Source organism: Haemaphysalis longicornis, unplaced genomic scaffold (assembly GCF_048455015.1).
Source record: "Haemaphysalis longicornis isolate Haplotype H1 unplaced genomic scaffold, Haemaphysalis longicornis Haplotype H1 scaffold_3, whole genome shotgun sequence".
Classification (NCBI taxonomy): domain Eukaryota; kingdom Metazoa; phylum Arthropoda; class Arachnida; order Ixodida; family Ixodidae; genus Haemaphysalis; species Haemaphysalis longicornis.
Window position 1 is genome coordinate 162467818 of NW_027526335.1, and position 22379 is coordinate 162490196.

At 45.6% G+C, this 22379-nt stretch overlaps 1 long non-coding RNA gene across 4 annotated transcripts in view; it reads right to left on the bottom strand.

The window, feature by feature from the left end:
- Nucleotides 1-786: 786 nt before the first annotated feature.
- Nucleotides 787-22379, bottom strand: part of LOC144173495 (uncharacterized) — a 65596-nt gene continuing 44003 nt past the window's right edge. For all 4 annotated transcript variants that reach the window (XR_013323296.1, XR_013323298.1, XR_013323299.1 and 1 more), the window contains 3 exons: nucleotides 15067-15190; nucleotides 10339-10624; nucleotides 787-1052 (listed from right to left, as the gene is read on the bottom strand). This is a non-coding gene — a long non-coding RNA (uncharacterized LOC144173495). The remainder of the gene's footprint in view (nucleotides 1053-10338; nucleotides 10625-15066; nucleotides 15191-22379) is intronic.

The window sequence follows — 22379 nt, forward strand, 5'->3', positions numbered from 1 at the left end:
GACGTCCTCTATGTATGAGGTATACGTTGAGTCAGAGCGCTGAAGCCGAGTGGCCAGCTTCCGTTTCGCCTCGTCCGACCGAGCGGCTGTCGTGCCGAATATCTTGCGCAGCTCCTGGGAAAAGCTGGCTCAGTAGTCGATGCGGTGTGCATTGTTCAAAAACCATGTTCTTGCAACCTCGTCCAAGGAAAAGAAAACCTGCTGCAGCTTCACCGCGTCATCCCAGCGGTTGAAAGCACTGACGCGAGCATACTCATCCAACCAGTCATTGACGTCTTCAACGCGGAGCCCTGCAAATTGCGGGGGGTCACGCTCGCGGCAGGTGACGGCAAATGCAAGAGGCGCAGGAGTGGAGGCGCCAGCTTGGTTGCTTCCGGCCTCACGCTGCATCTGTGTTGAAGGCAAACGCCGAACGGAACGGAGCTGCAGGGGTGCGCTTGTAAGGCGTTGAGGACGGGACCGAGGTCAACCTCCACCAATAGTAAGGCCCTTTTGCAACGGGTGAACCGAGACGTTTATTCGGCGATCCAGTTGGTTTCGAACACCGTACCGAGAGCGATGATGATGATGCACGAGCGAAGAGGATTGGATAATGTTAATGAGAATGATAATGTTACTGCGAGGAGGCAATGCAGGATGCCCAGATTGTATGAACAGTCCCTGGGAGTGTCGAGGCTGTGCCTACGCGACATACCCGCTCACAATATATATATATATATATATATATATATATATATATATATATTGGCTCAAATACGAATTCTATTCGAGGCATACTTCTCCAAGAATCGACATTGTTGTACGTTTATTGAGGTTCAACTTTTCCTGGGAACCTTTCTTGGGAGACGGTACTGACGACGGCATACTGTCTGTGTATAATTTCCCTTAATAATGTAGCTCAACTTCTCGTATGCTTCTTTCTGCAGTCCTTTCTTAGGGTCTGCCAAGTTTCCAACTCCAACAGATTGATATTTCACCGAAGAGGTGGTTTTCTCTCGCGTGGAGAAAGCAAACCAACCAGTAAAGTTGGTCTTTGCTTGGAACAAGCACGACTGAAAAACAAAACATGGAAGAAATTATTATTACGTTACAAAAACAGAACATTTTATGTGAGAGGTGCAAAATCACTTGTATAATTACCCTAAACGTATTGTGTGTAAAGAATGTCATCAGAAGTTTGGGTATTTCGATCTCATCTTAGACAATTTTTTGTTGATCGTGGAGCTAAAAACACACTCTTTGAACATAATGGTTTACAGAAACACGAACACAAAACACTCCACCATTTGTTTCCGACTGGCACCAGCATTTACTGCTGTGTGACTTGATTCATTCTACAATCTCTGTGCCTCTGCCAAAAACTCCACACCGGCTTACATGACCTTCGCAACCAACAAGTATATACGCGTCAAAAACTATTCCCTAATGATTTCTAGTACACGCCCAAATATTGGAGGGGTTTTCTCGCGGAGGGTGAAGTTGGCCTAGCTCTTGGGAGAAATCTTTCCTTGCACACACGTGTACCCATAACAAACGTGTACCCATAAACTGCTTCGAAAAAGGCACGACAAAGGGATTTTCTACAAGAAGCCGTAACGCTTGTGCAGAAATTCTTCCCCAAACGCCTCTTTGCCAAACAACGCTCCCGTATTTTCAGTCGTATGTCGCTATCGTTTGCTGAACACGTTTTGATTTGTCACATCGTGAATTTTCACTTATGCTTACGTGGTTCCTGTCAAATATATTTTAAAAGAAATATTACAGGAAACTTGTGGTATTCCTAATTGCACTGAGTTCAAATTTATATTGTAACGATGCACTTGGTTTTAAGACGGGTTCAAAAACGTTTTCCAAGTATTTTTGAAGACGGTCAAAACAAACGTCGTCACTGTAGGGCTGTATTTAGGAGGGTATCACACAGCAAAGTTCGAGCTTACTCCACCTTTTTGAGCGCACTCTAGAGGGCTATGAATGATGCAGAACTCTAGAGTGGGGGCAAGTGCACGAGTAAAATTTACAGATGTTACAGAAGACCTCGGGAAAGGAGGTGGCCGCGCGGGATGGCCAGCACATCGCCGTCAGCGATTTCGTCAGCAGAAATTAAAAGGATGTGCTCTTGGCGGGTGGGCACAACGTGGTCGGCACGTGGCACCAGACGAGGCGTACTTGTTTCCGGGACAGCTGAGTGATGAACGTCTGTGGTGCTAATAGCAGGTGTGTGGCAACAAATAACAGCGGAAGTCGACGAAAGAAAGTTCCAACAAAGAATAAGCTTAAAGGGGCACTCCGAGATCACTGCACACTGAATGTGATGACACAGTCCATCGATAAAAACGCGCACTGTGCAGAAGGCAGAAGATTGGATTGACATGTCGTTCGCACCACGTAATAAATAGCAACTGTACAGGGTTTTTACCTTTCGTAATCTCTTACAAAGATTAGCTCGAATAATAGAAATACTTGCCCCAGTGTCCAACAAAGCTTCGATATCGTTACCTTCCACCGATGCTGACAACATATTCGACGGGTGTTCTGGAGGAGTTGTGAATGTCCCAATAGATGCAGTTTCCCCTCAAAAAGTGCATGACGTAGTTTTCCGAGAGGTCGGAGTGGTCATGCACGACAGCTCGAAGCGGAGATACAGATCGTCGAAATGGTGATGGGGACCGGCAGGAGGACAGGACCGCTGTGGCGGAGATGCGCAACCCCTCTGGCGGTAGCTGTAACGAAGAATTAGTCCGTCACGTTCGTACGTGTCGTAGCCACGTCGCTCATCAATTAAACGCCCCCTACAGACAGAACCACGAAATGTGCCCCTAAATTCTGCAGTAGGTGCTCAGGGCGCTGCGGTCGCCATTCTGGATAGTAAGGCAGCGGTCCAGAGACTGAGTGTACCGCTGCCACATAGCCAGGAACTGGTTGGGCGGGAACCGCTGCCACGGACAGATCCGGCCTCCCAGCCACTTCAGAATAGGATGACGTGTTTGGAGGAGGAGTAAGATCGGCGGGCATTCTTCCGTGAGTAGACGCGGCCAGCTCCTCTCTAATGATCTTTCGCATATTAGGTGTTGCCGAGTAGTGACTGGTAGCAAAACATGCACGCAGGTGTGGCCGTCAATTTCATCCTGAATAAGAGCTTAGAGGTCCTCATCGCCCCCGTTCCGGGTCACGGTTTCCTACTGGAGGTGGATCGACTGAAGGTAGTCTACGCGTTGGAACGTTCTCCTCACATCCGAAACGGTCGTTCGATTTTGAAGGGCCCCGGCATTAAAGGCGAACTGGCCGATCCCTTTCAAGATGTGGCGCACGCGATCAGCCTCCATTATGTCTTTCTTGATCATTCTCCACAGGGCCACAACATCTTCAAAGTACGACGTATACAGCTCACAAGGATGTTGGACTCGCCCCTCCAGCTTCTTTTTCGCGATGTCTGAGCAGTTGGCGGAAGTGTCAAAAATCCGGCGCAGCTTCCTGGTGAAATCAGACCAGTCAGTAGTACAGTGCCCATTGTTCAGGAACCACGTTTTGGCTACTTCGTTCAGGGACCACGAGACGTTTTCGAGCTTCGCGCGGTCGTCCCACCTGAAGGAGTTTGTGCGGGTAAAGGTACGAAGCCACTCGTCAACGTCCTCACCACGAAGGCCACCGAACATCGGTGGATCACGCTGGCGACTGGTGACCAGGTGCGGTTGGACGGCGGCTGAGCCCGCACCGCTGGTACGAACACCGGTTCCGCGCTGGTTCCGCTGGCAGGTTCCGCTGTCATCGGCATGGCGTCTCGCGGTAAGCGATGACCCGACCGGAGCTCCAGGGTGCACTCAGAGATGGAGGACAGGGGATCAATACACACGCTCCACCACTTGAGAGACGACGGTTGGTGTGGCCGCTCCTTCCAACACTCAGGCCAAGAAGCGGGGCAAGCGGGTATGAACATTATTTACGGGTGATGATGATGCCGAGCCCATCGGGGCGAGCACTGATGATAGTGGGGGATTATGGAGAAGCGCCGGTAACATAACCCAAAGTACTGGGAGCGTAGTCACAGGGTCTCACAATATTTAGTGCTAACTATTGGTAATGTCGGGCTAAAACTGTCGATTCGCAAAACACCTTCATGGTGACCAGAAAAAAAGAAAAAAAACGTCAAAAGAGGAAAGGGGTAGTGATGATGAGCCCACACGGGTAATCGTTTATTGAAATACCTGTTGTTACACAAGTATTGAATTTTGTTTTGGATCCGATATTGTTAGTCACAGTACCCTATTTTCCCGTAGTTTGAAACTAATCCACAAGCTTCTTAAACCACAATCAGACTTGACCATTCCCCCAGAGTGGGTACGTGGCATTCTTGTTATGGTTCTAACCAACCAACCAACGTGTGCACAGCTGTATTTGTGCAACGTGGGCACAGCATCACTACTGGGCACAGAAGAAAAGCGCCGCCTTGGCGCAACAATTATTCCAGAAATTTAAATCATTCAGTATAAAGCAATAGACTTTGTATTTACAACCGCCCAAGCTCTACAACATAACCGCAAACAAAATAGCAGCACATCTGTTTCTATGTTAAATTTTGTGGTCATTGCATCTTAAAAAATGCTTAATTATCTGAGAAATTTGGGGTGATAAAGATCGACCCTGTGAAGGCTGAGAAAAAAGCAATGCCCCCGCGAAAGAGCGAATTTATTTCAGAAACATTTTAGTGACTTTAGCTTAACAGCCGCGCTGTTAGGTATATATATATAGTGACACAACCTTTCATAGAAAAGGATGACCACTGGTCACGATGGGGGAAAGGATTGGGGAGGGATGGTAAGAGAAAATAAACAAGATAATAATGGTTGTTCTCAGTAGACTCAATAACTGGGCCAGTCCTTGGAACCTGAAATTCGTAGGCCAGTTCATTGTGATCGCAATAGGGTTTGTGCTCATTCACCAGTTCGTTCGGCGGAGAACCCACTCAAACAGCCCGTGGCAGACGCTTTTAATTGAATAAACTGCTATTTCAAATAATACTTGCGCATGAGTTTGTTGTGGATCGGGTTGGGGTTGGGGAGATTTGAATGTACGGTGCGTGGCGAAACCTGGGCGCCACCAAACTAGGTGTGTCAGGTCTGATGGAGTGGTGGTACGGCAGTAAAGACATCGAGGGGGTAGAGGAGGGGTATACCACTTGCGAAGTTTCGGGTGTGTACTCTGAATTTGCAATATATTTGTTAATAAAAATTTCGCCTGAGCGAGGAATAGGAGGTAGGCTGCTCAGGTAGCCAGCTGAAGCTAAGACTTTTAGACGTGTATGTCGGTCCTTCTTGTGCTGGTGAATACGCATCGCTTGGGAGGGAGAGGGAGACAGCGGCGGCCTTACCCCAGGCACCAGGGGAGAATAAGAGGGGGAACTCTCCTGAGCGGCCACATGGGCCGCCTGGTTGCCTGAAGAGTATGGTTCGTGGCCAGGTACGAAGTCGACGCGGATGTTGGTGTTGTTCCGTTGGAGGAGTTGAATTTGAAACAGAATTTCGTGGACGACAGGGTGGGTTGAATCATACGAACGCAAAGCTGTGAGAGCCTCGTACGAGTCTTTGAGTATGCGTATGGAAGGCGGTAGAGGTGGGTCACAGTCAAAGGCGATAGCTGACACTTCGTTGTTAATAGCTCCGCATCGAGGCTGGAAATTTCTTTGCCAAGTGTGGGAGTGTACCCTGAGAGAACCGGTGCCTGAGGGCGTGTCCAAGCAAGGCCCGCGCCGTGATCTTTTACGCTTGCGTCCGTGAAAATGTCCAGTTCGTTCTGAAGCCGATCCTTTTGGAGGCGTCGTATTCGCCGCTGTCGCAACAGAGTATTAGTACGCTCTGTAGGTTTGATATTTGTAGAAATATCAATTGCTGGTCGCTGTCAGGGTGCTATGTGGACTGGGTAATTGGAAAGTACCCACGCTGCTAAGGCGTGTCCCTGTGTGTAAGGGGTCTTTAGAATACCGCCTGGGCTTTGGCCTCCTAGATGATGGCTTCAATAGGAGGAAGAGGTACAGCTTGCTCCACTTTACCAATGGGTGTATGCTTTGGTAAGCCAGTGACTGTCCTAACGGTCGCCCGATGTAGCACCTGAATAGTTTTGATGTTTGTCTGGTTGACGTCGTAAGCCGTTGCACCATACGTGAGGGTTCTCACAGTGACAGCCCTGGCCATATTTAAGACGGCTTTCTGCGATGATTCACCATATGTATTCGACAAGCGACGAATGGAGTGCAGTATGGCATTCCACTTCTGTTTTAATCTTTTGAGCCAAATGCCAGGACTGTTTTTTGTTCCAATTGGAAGGCCTAGGAGGGAAATGGGCTCAGTTGAAGCAGATACATCGCAGTTGACTAGGTTGACTGCAATTTCTTGCGGTGGGTCAGGTGGCTTACAACCGTATACTGCCAGAAATTCCGTTTTTCAGGTGCGAGCTCTAGACCTAGCTGAGCCAGAGTGAGCTCAAGGGTATTAGCCGCTGCCTGTACCTCACCAACCTGGCCTCTAAAGAATCAAAGTCGGTCGCTTCCGTCCAGACCCTGATATCATCGGCGTATATGGTGAAGCGGGCGCCTGAGGGCCTAAATTCGACCCTTGGGGAACACTTCGGTCGGGGTAGTACGTCGTAAGTATCCATCCAGGGTGCGAACCGTGAAGGTGTACAGGCCAGCTTTCCAATTTTGCGTGCGGGCACTAGGGTAGGCACGAGCAAGTTCCTCTAGGATGACCTGGTGGCTTACGTTGTCGAACGCCTTTCGCAGATCAACCGCCATGATCAGGTCAGGAGTACCGCCATGGTAGTGGGGGCATTTAATTACCCTACGCAGAAGCCAGAGGCTGTCATGCGTGCCAACATTGGGCCGGAAGCCTGTTTGGGATGGGTGAAAATACGGTGGGACATATTCCAAATAATGCGTGAGCCGATTGTTGATAAGGCGCTCAATCACTTTGCAAATAACGGGCGTGAGGGATATCGGCCTAAGTTTCTTGATTTCATTGAAATGCTTGTTGGTTTGAGGATAGAAAAAATAAGTGTTAGTTTAAGGTTTTCCGGCACTCGTCCATGCTCCCAGAGGTCATTGATCTGACAAAAAGGTGTTCCAAGGCTTCCGACGGGAGGTTTGAAAGGTGCTGCCACGTGACATGGTCATGACCGGGCGCAGAATAAAGCCGTCCCTGGCGGATTGCGATGCGTAACTCGGCCATTGTAAAAGGGAGCTCCAAGTAAGGGTCAGGCTGAGGAATATCAATTATTGGAAGTGGAGCGGGGGGAGATGTGGAAGCATGGGGAAACAAGGTACTTATAAGTCGCCGCTCCACTGTTGACTGGTCTGCGCTTAGGGTTAGGGTAGCAAAAAGAAGGGTTCGTTTGGCAGTCTTCTGAATGAGGCTGCGGTGCAGACGCCAAAGCGCCGGTAAGCCTCTCGCGTGACTGAGGGTGTCACAGAGAGTTGTCCAGTGATATTGGTTTAGCTCTTTTTCATGAGCTGTATAAGTTGGTACTGTTTCCAGATATTTTGGAGATCTTTCTGGCATTTTTCATTAAATCTGTAGGTGCGAGTGAGCTTACGTACTTTTTCCCAAAAATTAGCCATGTGATTGTCCATGTGCGGTGCTTCCGTAGCACATTCGATGACCTGCTGTGCCCGGATAGATGTTGTGTTGCTTAAGGAACAGAAGTCTCTTAATGAGGCTGGGGGAGATGCAATCATTATAGCCTCTCGAAAGGCATCCCAATCAATTCGCTTCATGGCCTTCCGTCAGCGGACCTTCTTCCCACGGAGATGGATAAGTATGGATAAGTACCTCTAAGATTCTGTTGGTGCGTCTCCTTAAGAGGCTGCGCTTCGGGTGCATATTTAGGGCTACACCTTTGGGACCATCATGCAAAGCTGAACTTCTACTCCTATGTCCGCATGGTGCAATCTTCATACTTACGCTTCCTGTAGGCTACTGAAAACGAGGACAAATCTTTCAGGGGCATTTTAACCGCCGAGGGCATGCAAACAGACAGGGGTACGCGTTCAACGCTCACAAGTGGCACTATTTGTTCTCGCGAAAGGTGAGGGCAAGCTATAAAGGCACATGCTCGCATAATGCCTTCTATTTATTCGTTTCGGTTTGAACCCGTTTTGGACAGCTTTGGGGGACTTAAATGAATCTGTCTCAGGACGTACAAAAACATGTGATATGAATACTCTTACGTAAGCACATTAAAGTAAACTGAAATGTTGCAATTACGCAAGATAACCTCACGTCTTTAACGTCAGTGGCAGCCATTTAACGATAAATGTTCATTTAGGTCGAAGGGAACACAGGAATCATAGGCCAACACATTTGCTAATAACGTAGGCCTCCACGCACTTCTCTATCGGTAGCTTTTTTCGTCCATGCTTCCCTATTGACAGCACCAGCCTCATCTAGTCTAACCTCAAGAATCAATTCAACTAGAAAATTATCGAGGCATTTTACTTAGCAAAATAATTCAATTGTGATGGGCGTATATACTGCGAGCACCCGTGAAGGAAACCACGTTTAAAACAATTTCTTCTTATGCCAGACAATGTAGGAATGTTTGTTTGGGTTTCCATAGACCCAACGCAAAAAAAAAAAATCCGCTTAAGACGAACACGCTTTCACATACTCTTCGGTTAAGATGAACAACATTCGGCGTGACCACCATGGCTAGCGATTTTGAGTAGCCGACATGGCAGTTTCGGCGGTGTGCGGCGGAGCATTCACACGGTGAGAGGGAAGCAAAATCAAAGAAAATACAGCGCGAACCCAATTCGCACCAAGGAACAAAGGAGGCAGCGAGAAAAAAAAAAGACACGCGGATAAAGCTACCACTTCTCCCACCCTTCAACCCGCGGAACAAGGGGCACTGCAAAAAAAAAAAAAAAGAAAGCGCGAGGGCGAGCTTTGTGACCGGTCAGCTCTGGAGGGGAGACAAGAAAAACTAGGAGCATAAAAAAGTTAGAAAAGTGGCGAGGAAGACTTCCTATTTGTGAACATAGTAGGTCTTCTCACCAATGCCATTTCTCGGCGGCAGCATGTGAATCTGCAGCGGTTCGCATCGCGAGTCCCACCGAGTCACCGCCGAGAAAAAGAAGGGTTCCCTGTCGGTTTCTGCTGTGTTGCCGCTTGAGTTGGCGAGTGTACGCTCTCCGTCGCCGCTTAAACTGGATAAACCAGGCAAGAGCACAAAAATACACTTTTCGATAAAGTTCCGCAATAAAATAAATGTTTTTTTCTTGTCTGTTGCCGCATTGTAAGTCGGCGTCTTTCACCCTCTTTAAGCCAGATTTTTGCTTATACGCGGGGTGATGCCGATTCTTTTCTGGGAGGGCTTCTGATAAAACAAACTTCTGATAAGGCCAGCAAATTATTATCTTATCTTCGGGTTCGTCGTAATGAATGTCCATCGTAATAAGGTCCATCCACGAAATACCAAATACCAAATGCATTGCTCATTGATTATTTCTGTTTTTTCTTTCCATATATGTGAGTTCGTCTATAATAAGTAGGAGTTCCGAGTGGCCGTTTTTTTTTTTGTTTTCTTCTTCGAAGTTCCCCATTTTTTCGTTCTTCATTTTTATTCCCGAACATTGACCACCTCAACTAACGGTTGATTGTACGGAAATTCGTATTTTAAGCACCCCCAGATTTTCTCAGTATATCAACTGTCGGGTGAGTATCAACTGCAGAAATGACCGAAGTATTACTGAAATATGAATATATTTATATAATATCGAAAAATAAGGTAATCCTATAGAATTAAGTAGGCCGGCAATTGTTATCCTAACAAAATACTAGTATTATGGTTCTGTATAGAATACGTTGTTGTTAAGAAACTTGTAAGTGCTGATACAAGTAAACATTAAACCTTGAGCGCGCTATTAGAATGGGACAATGCGCTTTTCATTCTTGAACACTACGAAAGCTCACTAAAAGTATCATTGTGCACACCTCGTGCGCCTTGTTAATCTTATTTGGCATGTGAAATATATAGTAACAGAAATTTAGTGTATAACAGTTTAGAAAAATAGAAGCACAAAGGAAACCTCAAACCTAAACTGCGGCGTAGACAACAATATTTGAAGGAAAGTTCAAACTCTCGTCAATTACGTGCGCAGTCAAAACACGATAACTAAAGCGGCTGTTTCGTTTGGTCAAAGGTGGGTGTTTCATACTTTGAATTATATGCAGAGGAACGCGATTGTATCTACACCTGGTGATATTTAAAAGACGCTTTTTTCATAAACAATTGTTAAATTGGTACAGCATCAATAAAGAAGAGTAAACAATGAGCATAGCAAATACGTACCTTTATCACCTTCCTCACCCAGTGACGTTGCGGAGACGTCAACTTCTTCATTCTCAGTACAATAATAGTACTGTTGTTAATATCAAGTAATACCTTCTTTCCACCGTTTTCATTCTGAATCATGGGCACAGTAACATTTACATAAAGGTGAAACGGGGTGCGCAAGCCATTAGTAATATTCCAGGTCAGTTCTTGGGCGCATTCATCGCTCCACACACTGTCTCGGTCTATGGTTACTGGCACGCTCACGCATTTCAGATATTCGACGTGTGCCACAATTGGGTGCCTACAATCGAAAAAAAAACGAGGATAATGTAAGTGGTTGCTAGCGGGAGTGAATTCCCAGGTTTGTCACACTTTATATCAACGGAGCACACTAGGGGCTTCGTAAGCAACGTATGTTACTTAAAAATGCGACATAAACAAGCATTTTGCTCTAAATACGTCTCACCATCTAGCAGATGGTCCTTTCTTGCGCAGATGAGAGCGCTTTTTTTATGTCCACTGTGTATACCAGTCTGATACAAAGAATGAGGTTTTGGGGATGCAGTAGCAGGTTTGTAACCATTCAATAGTGTTAAGGCATTTGTTTTCAATAAAAGTGCTGAGTACTTTCTTCAAAACAACACAGACACGAAAAGGTTTACACACGGTATCCTAAGTTATGCAAGTGCCCCGAGATTTCACAGGACATCTTTGCGAATGGATGCACCCTTACCAAAATCTACCCAAAAAATACCAAGAACACTCTGACGCAAGATATTGTAGACCAAATATTGGTCTGTTTGTTTAACAAAGTCAAGCATGATGGAAGGGCAGCGATTCTGCGTTAGTGTATTGCTGTGTAGTTGCCACTCCATTGTTTAATTGGTGCAGGATTGATCCCTGTCTGATGTCATCCCACCATGGAAAGGATGGATAATTGGCGCAGTGCAAGGAAAATCAATTTGAATAATTAAGATGTAGAACGTTTGGCTGGCATTCTGTTTACTGGAATGGGACAATTCTTAGGACACGCTGTATTCATAATCAGCGGATACGCTCGCTAGAGTGGCGCACAACCAATTTGGCCATTGTAGCAGCGTCTTTATAAAGATATCGTCCAATCACTGCTCTTACTGTATTTCAGCCCTGTTCGCTGGCGTAGAATAAAATGGTGACTAACGCAAACCCAGAAAGTACAAAAAATAAAGCCGCTGCACTCAACGTGATAGCTGTAGGAAGGGAAGACCAGTTATTCGCCAAAATGTACTGTGGCGCCATTATCCGCTTACTGCTACTATATCACGCTCTCCGCTTGCCTATCTCACTCCTCTATTGAAGATGTGAACGGAGGTTTGTCAATGCAGTTCAAAATTTCCGCCTTCGCAATGCTCGCGCGCCCCCTGCCCGGAACAGCGCGAGCGAGTTTTGTTTTTTTGTGCTCCCCTTGCTGGAACGCGTCGTTTGTTGGCGGCCGCTTTTTTCGCTTTTTCGCTTACTATCTTAAAGCTAACCCAACGAGCGTTATATACAGAGATTATGGCTCAAATGTGCCTGCAGTTTTTTTCCCTAAACAACAAGGAGATGTATGACAAATGCGAGCGGTTCACGAGTTTCGAACGGTCATGACTATATAAAACGCAGGTTTTTCGAAATCTCGATTCGAGTCTGTTACGCCGTAATGCCGTCCGGCCCTATTTGGGTCAGTTATCTCGCTGCGGCACCTGATTCCGGCAGTCACTTGACATTGTGGCTGCAAATTTCTACCATGCCAAGGCGGCCCTTATAAGTGATCTGCGCCTAATAAGAACCTATACCTTTAGGTTAAGGCCCGCCAGCGCCCTGTTCCGTTGCACATCCAAGCACATGCCAGACAGCGCCACCACTCTCCTCGGCCGCGGACATGTCCTTTTTCGATAACACCAGCTTCTGAGTTATAATATAGCATAAACGAGGAATTCTTTTTTAAGTGCAGAGCGCATTAGAGGCTCGCCTTGTCGCCGTAGCTCGCTGTCCCAAGGTCGACCGACAGCGGGAATTAGGTGGTGCTGCGAGGTAATGGACAAAAGTTGAGCCCGTAGCAGAGGCGTGGAAAAACAAGCGGCTTTTATAGTGATAAACATTCCAAGCTTCTCAACCGCTAGCGCTTGTCATAGATCTCCCCGTTGTTTAGCGCAAAGAAAACTGCAGGTACATTTTATAAAACATCTATGTATATAATCGGCAGTCATCGCGTCCATTTAGTGCGGAACGCCTGTTCGGTTGGTTTTTCTGACAGTAAGTGGAGAAAGTAGAATCCGAAGTAATCGCGTCCATTTAGTTTAGAACGCCTGTTAATTTGGTTTTATCGACAGTAAGCGGAGAAAGTAGCTGCCAAAACCGGCGCGTTCCAAACTGCGCAGTAAGGTGCCGGCCCGTGCGAGATCCCGCTCGCGTTTTTTCAGGCAGGGGGCGCGCGAGCATTGCAAAAGCGGCAAATATAACTCCGTCGGACGAACCTCCATTGAATTCATCGAGAGGAGTGAGAAAGAGAGGCGAAGAGCTTGATGGGCATTATAAGTGAGCGGATAACGGCGCAACTGCCAATTATGAGCGAATCACTGCATTTCCGACGCTTTTCACGTTGAATAAAACTGATTTAATTTTTTCCAGCACCTAGCTTCAAATTAACCGGAGTGTATGGGGTCGCAACAAAACTTTTGGTATTAATTTTAGGAGTAAGCACATTTTTAAGCCACTCAGTTTCAGTGAACTGGCGTACGTTTGCAACGCCATCACGACTCGACAATTGGTTCTTCCCTCATGCATTCTCACAATTATTTCAATTCATACACTCGCCTAATTAAAACCACCTACTTTTAACCTAACGCAGAAAAAATGCGTTGTCGTTTCTGGAACGCGAACAACACGCTGCCGTGGACGAAATGACAAAAAATGACGCTGGCGCAATAGCTAAACACATTTGCGGCGTCCTGATTAACATGCCTTCCTTTAGCCTGTTCACAAACAAACTGTCCGTTCTCCTTGGCGGTGTCTTGTTCTCGCCAGATTGTGCACTCATTTCCACAGTAGTTGTATTGCTGGTTGTATTTTAAATAATACACGGGGGCTTTCACATACGGAGTCCCTTCTATCTCCAAGGTTGTTAACGGGGTCGCCATTCGTGTCACTCTTTTTACATGTATGTATTCCCTCTGAAACCTCAGGTTACAGTCGGCGCTTGCTGATGCTGTCGTTGTTCGTCGCTCGCTCTTTCCTGCCTCATTCTCATGCTAAAAGTTACGCAGCATTCCTTAGTGAACTCACCACACATCGGGAGTTTGGACTGTGCACACGTACCATAAAAATACCATATTGCTACAGAAATGCCATACTATCCTAATTTCTGAAAAAGAGGGAGTAGCACATTTCAAGCTTATTTAAGCTGTTTAAACAAGGTTTTCTACTCTACCCTGTCGCCTAGCTTTAAAAAAATTAAATTCAACTAAAAGGTGCGACAAGCACGGAAAGAATAAATGAAAAAACGTTTATTGAACGAAAAAAAAGACAGGGAGAGAGGTCATCTTGACATGACCGGAGGCGTCGGTCCACAGTCGAAAAAATGATAGGAAGAAAGAAGTGGGGAGAACGGGGCAAGAAAGGCACATAAAACAGTCGTTAATGCCGGCTTCCCTGGTGAAAATCAGCAGTGTGTCCAGGAGGTGCTTCCTGTGAGGTGGGGCTCCAAGTTGGTTAGCCCAAAGATCGTATACTGCCGGTCGTAGCGGGTCACGTTTCTTTAGGCAGCGTTCGCTAGGAGCACTGAGTGCTGAACAATTCCACAGGAGGTGTCGCGCACTGCACAGGGCACCGGTACCATATTTCTGGCTGTTAGGAGTACTGCATGGGTTTCCACGCCCGAAGCAGTAGTGAGCTGTTCTAGGCGTTAGGGCCGTGTCCGTTTTTATAAGCATTTGCCGCCCTGTTGCCCATCGGCTGAATCCGGATGGCCAGGGGTTGGGGTCTTTCGGAATTTTGTTTTGAAGGACGGCCTTCCGCTCAGCCTTCGACAAAGCAGGGTGCGGTAAAAAAAGACGGGCCACAGAAAAAAAAACGATAGCAGGAGCAATGGAGTTCCGATGCAGTACGAGGGCCACGAGGCTATTTAAATATCACGGGACGCCTAGGTCATGTGGTTACTCTCACGCGGGATTTTCTTAGAGGCATAAATGTGGGCTTACGTGAGTACACATTCTAGGTCACATTGAAACGGGGGAATGAAACCCTGTGGAGCTGTATTAGCTATTGGGGAACCTTTGAAATGTCCCATTGGGGCTACAGTACTGATGCTAGTCGAAAGCACTAGAAACACTTCGTAACCATAAAACGGGGGCAATAGGGAAATGCCTAGCATCGGAAATGGGCATGCTACGCTTACAAGAACAAGTCATGGCTTCGTTATGAGTGGTGTTATCCCTACTGAAAAAAACATTCTTATACTACGTATATCTTCACGGAACAGGAGCATACTAAAACAAACTTTACATTTTTTAAGTTCATTTGGGGCGACAATTTTGTCCCACCTTTTTACAGAATCTAGTTCCTCTGAAACAAAAATTATCTTTCAATTTTCACGCGTATTTTATAATACTTATTTCTATTGCCGTAGCTGTTCTTTGCAAGTAAAAAGATTCTACTGCACAAATTTTTCCTGGAAGGCATTCTATTTTTTACATGCACTGCAAACAGATGCAAAAAATCACTTACTCTCCAGTTTTATTGTGAAGTTCCGTCCAGTAAGAGTAATTTCTGGTCAATCCCCAACTGGTAGGTCTTTTGTCTTCGAGGTACGTTTCGGCTTCTTTCTCCAGGTCAACCATTTCACACGTCGCTGCACACAAGGATGGTAAAAAAGCAATGTCTTGCTTCATCCAAAGACTTCGCTACACACAATAGTTTTACAGCTGCGACATATTGTAAGGCGACAAAATCATCAAGTTGGGATCATCATAAAGGAGGAAAGATAAAGAACACGCTGAGAGGGACGCGCGTGGAGTTCGGTCTCTTGCTTGGACGGCGCTTAGTCAATCATAGTGCCCTCTGTAAATAGCGGACTACCGCGTATCAACATGGTAGATGCTGGGTAGAGCAGGACGAGGCCGAAACAGCCCTCTCCCGTTTGGATCGACGCCACAGCACCGGCCAATTTGCGCCTGGATCCCTCGTGCTGCTCTGGTGTCCTGCACGCCAAGTAGGGCGTTCTGAGAAGCTGCTCGCCCGTTACTACGGCCCCTACCTAGTCCTGCGCCAAGTGTCTCCTGTTAACTATGAAATCACCCCTGTCGTTCCGGCGGTCTAATTCCCCCTCCGAAGACTGACATCGTCCATATCCTCCGCCTAAAGCCGTACCGTTCACAGAACACAGTTTTGCCCTGAGCAGCACCGAGATGGTGCTCTTACGAGAGGAGGGCTCTGTTACGAGATATCATCAATCATCATCAAGTCGGGATCATCCTCAAGGAGCAATGATGAAAAAGACGCTGAGAGAGATGCGCGCGGAGTTCGGTCCCTTGCTTCTACGGCGCTTGGTCAATCATACTGTGCCTTCTCTATATACCGGACTACGGCGTATCAATATCATGAGATGTTATATACAAACTTCGTCCTAAAGCTTTCATTTCCCAAAATATACGCAGCGGTGTATAGAAGTTGTTGAAGGAAACCCTGAATTATCCCCATTGAACGAAACAAAAATGAGCATTAAAAAGCCATGGTACTGGGGGCTGAGAAAGTCATCCCGGTCTCAGTAAACACACTTCAGTACCATTTGGGGGTGGGGTGGGCTTTGGTGCAGGTTTTCATAATCAGGCACCCAGCAGTGCACCCATTGTTACCCACAACGGCGAAACAGCGCACCTAACGAAATGAGCAGCTCCTCAAAGAATTTTCGATTACACATGAATCGAAAATTTGTACACGCAAGCGCGTACACGTATATAATTCTCTATGCAGCCCTCTAGGCCATACAATGAGTCTTTTAATGTGCCCCTGCAGTGCAGAAGTAGTAGCTCAACCCACAATCTCCACAAGTCTTGAAACAAGGGCAAAATTTCATCGCTCCTATCTCATAAACGCTGCCACCATGTTGCTCGGGCGAATAGAGCATACCTCAGTCACGGCGCTCCTTCATCATGAAAAGTGACAACAGGCTGCATGATCTGTCGCATGGTGTCTTCGTTTCGCTCATCGCGCGAACTATTGGGCCGGTTATGAAAACTAAACCATGAGCTAGTTTCGAAAGTACAGCGAGTATGGAGCCACTGAAGAGAACACAGAAGAGAACGACGTTTATGAATGTGCGCTAGAGGGTGCACCAGAAGTGCTAATTAGGGATTGCAAAATCCGATAGCTTGGTTTCGAAAAACTACTTGCGTGGAAGAAGGAGCACTACCAGTTGCTCTGATTATAGCAAAACAACAATCATTTTTTTCTACCTGCGCCAACCACCCCTATCTTGACGCATTAAAAACGTGCATAGGATTTGAAGCAACATAGCAGCGTAAGCAACGGGGTGGTACAAATGGCTGTGTATCAGTTTTCCTTTTTGAAATAGAAAAGTTTAACGATGTGTCCATTTTGAATATAGTAATAACTGGTGACGGAAACTTCAAGCACGAAAAATCACGGTTTTAGGTACCTATAATGCGTACTGATAAGTAATATCCAGGTAAATATCGGCGACAACTTACGGTCATTTAGGCACCTATAGGCTCGATTCGTATTTAATTGAGCAGCTTATTATACGGCAATTTCTTTCTTGGAATAAAAACGGACGACAAGTTTTCCGCTCTGTGCAAATGATTTTATTTTCTTCGTGAAAATAGGCCACAAAAAAGTGTCTATTAGCAAATTTACTGGAAATGCAGGGTGAATCGACCACGAAAGAAAGTCTTAAAAGCCATAAAACACCAGACACATCTGAATGACTTGCTGCTTGATCTTTTCTCCTTTAATTCTATAATTCGGTTCCAAAAAGCAACGTTCCATCAGGGGCAGTTGTGAGAGCGTGCTTGTACTTCGAGACGCTCCATAGAAGTATTCCACCCGACGCGGTAGCTCAGTGGCAAAGGCGTTGCGCTGCTGAGCACGAGGTTTCGGGTGCGATTCCCGGCCGCCGCGGCCGCTTTTCTGATGGAGGCAAAAAGCAAAAACGCCCCTTTGTACGAGATTTCGGATCAGGTTCAAGATCCCCAGGTGGTCAAAAATTAATCCGAAACCCTCCACTACGGCGCGCCTCATCGCCTGCGTTAAGTCGGCGCGTTAAACCCTACAATCAATCAATCATAAACTGATTCCATCTGGAATATCAAAATGTTTGCTGGCCTCAACGTCCAGCAGTTTTTAGCACAGCGAATCCGGAAATTTAATGTCAGACAGAATGGCAGAATGTCAGGCAGTAATGCCTGTATTAGCAACCGGCCATTCTGAGATGGTGGCGGATCTGACCTGGACCGTTGAAATGAGCTTAGCATTCCTAATCAGAATTCCGGCCAAGCTGTTAGATGGTAAATGCTTTCTGTAAGAGTGTGAAATAAGCACACAAATGTGTCGTCACCTTAAAATGCACCGTGTTGTTAATAAGTGGGGCTTCGACGCTTTTGTTGACTGCAAACTGGTAATACCACCGGCGAGTAGTTTTTAGTAGTTTTCCGCCCGTAGCCGAGTTATTTAAGGTGTATCAACGGGCTCTGGAGCACAAGCGGTCACTACTTCCTCAAAACAGAACCACGCGTTGAAGAATTATTTTAATTGCAGGTATTTATTCCTGGACAGAGACGAAGCCCTCCTCAGCTATTCACAATGCAGGACAGTGCATTAATTCCGGACAAAGTACTGATCTACTCCAGGCCGCAGAATCACATGATTACCAAATCTGCGGTAATAACACAAGTCAGTAACCACAGACTATAAACCTATTATAATTATGGGAACACCCACGCAAGATTCTTTGAAACTAAGGCCCTTATTGCTGGGTTTTCAAAGGCCCTTCAAGGTTACCCGGCACAACAAATCGCGACTTTCACGACTAGAGCACTCGAAGGGCGCCAAGGCGTGCATTCCTATAAGCTCTGTTTCTCGTTCCATCTTCATACTACACCTGCTGATTTTTGCAAGCCGGCGGTATGCCCCTGATCGGAGAATGTGCACGTGCCTGTGGTATCACCCTAATACTTTCATGTGTCAACAGTTTTTGCCGCTGGTCAGCGGACACAGGCATCACAAGGATATGCAACCAAACAGCTCGTGTGGGCAGGCGTGGCGTAGGTGAGGTTGGCTGCGGTGTCGCTGTGTATGGGCCTCTGGTGGCTCACCCCACATGACGTGGCTGAGGCGGGGTCGGGTAGAGAGCGGCTTGCGTTTTTTGGTGTGTTTGGCACGGCACGACGATTTTACTCCAACCGGCGTGTGACAAACACCTATCGGCAGGCCTCTGAACTGAGGACTGTGTTTACACAACATCCAACCCATAAACCCCAAAAAGGCACATATAATACAAAAAAAGACATTTTAGGCGCTATAAAAACCAGATATTTAAAAAGGCACCCATTTCCACAATAAAATATTGCTTAAGGCAGGTCACCACCTTCAAAAACGCATTCGACTTTTCTAAATTTAGAATTTCCAACCTTCCCTGTCTACTGAAGAATATTTATAAAAAAATTGTGCTGTTATCTTATTGGTTCAAAAGTTATGTCATTTTTTAACCCCTCCGAAACGCATCCGAAACCGAAACTGAAGGTTTACGATTCCGCAGCTTTTGCCAAATTGTCATAAATGCTTCTCCGTATATACGTTACGTAACGCAAATTTATTTAAGTACATTCTAAAGCTTTCGCACGAATTTTTCGGGATATTGTACATTCGATTTATTTCAATATTTACACACAAGCGCAGCGGTTGGCACGCTCTTGCTCGCGTTGCGCATATTTGCTTTGGGTAGCGTTTTGGTCTGGTTGTCTCTGCTTTTTCTTATGCCCTTTCAATCTCGTGGATGTACTTTTAGCCTTGCAAGGAGGCAGTTATAGTACATTATAGACTGCAGTTACAGTTATAGGTTACAGTACGAGGATGGCATGCCTGACGACTAACTGTCACCGTATGACGAAGACCGCATGTGAGTCAACTGTAGGACGCAAAACAGGTAAAAAAAACGTGAGGTTCAGTTCGGTCAAAAGGAGATCGTGGCAGTTACAAGGAGGGAAAAAGCTATGCGCCTGGCGGATTTTAGGCACATTGACTTTTTTTGGTTATACGTACAATAGCTTTAAACCTTTAAGGCCATTTTTCGCAAAACTTGATTTTTCTTTTCCATCAGTTTGCGAACAGTGGTAACTTTTCATCTAAACATTATTTTCGTACGAATATTTCCGTGCTTTTTTATATATAGTCCTAAGCAAGGAAGCAGAATCACTGAGAAATATTGGTAACATTTTATATTATGGCTAGTTGTGTGAATCCCGACGTGCCGGATATCAAATTTTTCAGCCTTTTTATGATTACGCCAGTTAGCTTGAAGATGTGATACTCGTGGAGGTTAGATGCACAGGGTATTCTCTTCATTTGGTTCCTGCCCAGTCGGGTTCGAATCGCACCTACCATTTTGTAGTTAGGAATATTCGCGCAACATGCATATTTTTGTGCATTTTCCTTTATATAATTTCTTGTAGATATTTTTGCCAAATTTATGTTTTTAAAGTTTCTAACTGTATATGCTTTACAAGTCAAAAATATAATTGTAGCGTTTAGCCTAACCTTGTAATTTTTTTTTCGAAGGTGGTGACCTACCTTAAAAGGCTCCTCTTTCCTTAGTACATGCTTATAAGTGAATAGGCTCGATACGGACTCACGGGGAAAATAGGCATTTTTTTCCTAAAGTTGCAGTGTCTAGTACTAACGGCCTGTTCCCTCAAACATTCATCAGTATTGTATATATGGGACACCAAGAACTGAAATAATGTATTGTCATGAAAAAAAAATTCCAAACCCCTGAGTAGGTTCGAATTGAATTCTGGCATAAAAAAATTCTCCCACCTCCCCTCGCGGGAACCTCTGTGTAGATACGACGCATAGGGGGTTCCGTTGTTGTTTCCGTTAGGCTGATTCTCCCGTCGCGTGAAATGTGCCGTGAACCCCCTGCCGCTGCTATGACCCAACGTGGCGCGGCTATGACGCAACACAATCCAACACAATCCACTTTAAACCAATCCAATCCAAATACAATGCAATCCAATCCAATCCAAGCCAATCCAAGCCAATCCAAGCCAATCCAATCCAATCCAATGCCCCTCGCGAGAGAGTGTTCGCTATCGGAGAGGAGAGGGGCTGAGCGGCGGAGAGCGCAGCTCGCGCGGCGAGGAGAATGGGGGAGGGGTGTGGACGGACAACAACAACGCCGTATGGAGGGACAAGGCGAGTGAATGAGATGCAGTCGCATCTAAAACTTCAAAACGACCTAAGACAATCATTATTCACATGTAATACATTACGTGTTAAAACGAGTGACATGATACCCACTTTAGAGGTTGTCTTCTCAGCACGAAATCACTTTGGTGTGTGGCCAAATAGTAAGCTGTGCAGGGAACCGTAAAAACTCTGCGCGATTTGCACGGCGTTTTGCAATATGAGGTTTTATGGGGAGTGGATTGCTTTAGGCCTGTTTTGATGCTTTTGTCAGGATTCAGACTCCTATTTGTTTAACTATGTCTCATTAAGGCAGTATTCTTCGAATCAAATTTTTTATACCCACCGAAAGTATCTGGCGTATTTATAGTCCTAATTCCATTATGGCCACTAGCATACAAGGAAAAGCATAACTATCAATTCAGGTGCAAATATATCTGGCTATCAAACAAAATTATTTGCTACCTTATTATTCCAATCTTAAGCCTAGTCTCTGACCAAATTTCAGATCGTAAAAACGTTTTAGCAACCCTATCAGTGACTACCACACATGGCGCACGCGCAATAAACACTACTCACTAACATTACTAACTTACGGCATGCTTGAATTCGTTTGATAAATTTTTGTTACTGAGTAATTTTTTTGTAAATCAACACCTGTCACTCGAGCTGTATACCACGTACTGTATTACCGTATGAATATGATTTCTGCATCTGGTTTCGTCATTAATCCGTTGAAGAGCTTCAAAATAGAGCAGCTGGCTTCATCCAGGGCAAATTTTGCGCCTTTATTAGTAAATGCGACTTTAAACACAGCATAAACCTCATGGAATGGTGCCTGGAAACAACAACAAAAAACCGTCCTTTTTCTCTTTCCAGAATTATAATTGCCTACGCCACAACGGGAGTATGTGTTTCTCCTGATAGTCATATATTTTCTGTCATGATAGCAACCCTATTACAGAACCAGCACTTCGCACAATTTGATTTTTAATTTATCACTCTCAAGGCAGTTCCTCAGTGCAACTTCAGTAATGCAACTACTTATAGCAATCGATATGAGACCTTATTTTAAATGTACATTTCACATATTGCACATTCAACGTACCACGCCTCTCAGAAACGACAAAGTGAAAATAAGATTATTTAAACAAATGATTACAGAATGCTTTGCTTCCAGCAAAATGTGATCTTCATCCATAACGCTTTTATGCCCTTTTAAAGGCGCCCTCAATGTTATTATGAGCACACTAAATGATCTAGCGCAATCATAACGTTAGGTGTTCAACGTCGTCGCTACCAAGCATAACATTTTTACGTGCAGCGGAAAGCTCACACGTTTGTTGAAAAGTTGAAGGCCCTTTTCATACCTTTTTCCTGTGTGTTTTTGGGCACCGCCATTATTCTGCTTGTACGTCCTCAATTCTCCCATGTGCGTCACTGAGAATAAATGTTCCTATTGGACGGATTTTTTTCTCACTTACAGCGAAGAGAAGAGGCGTCTGCTCAGCGTGGACAAATAGCGGCCCCGCCTGTGGTTAATTATCATTTCCTGCAGCACGCTTGACTCTATTACCACGATTCTTGTTAAGGTGCGTTGGCTAAGCCGACAAGCCCAT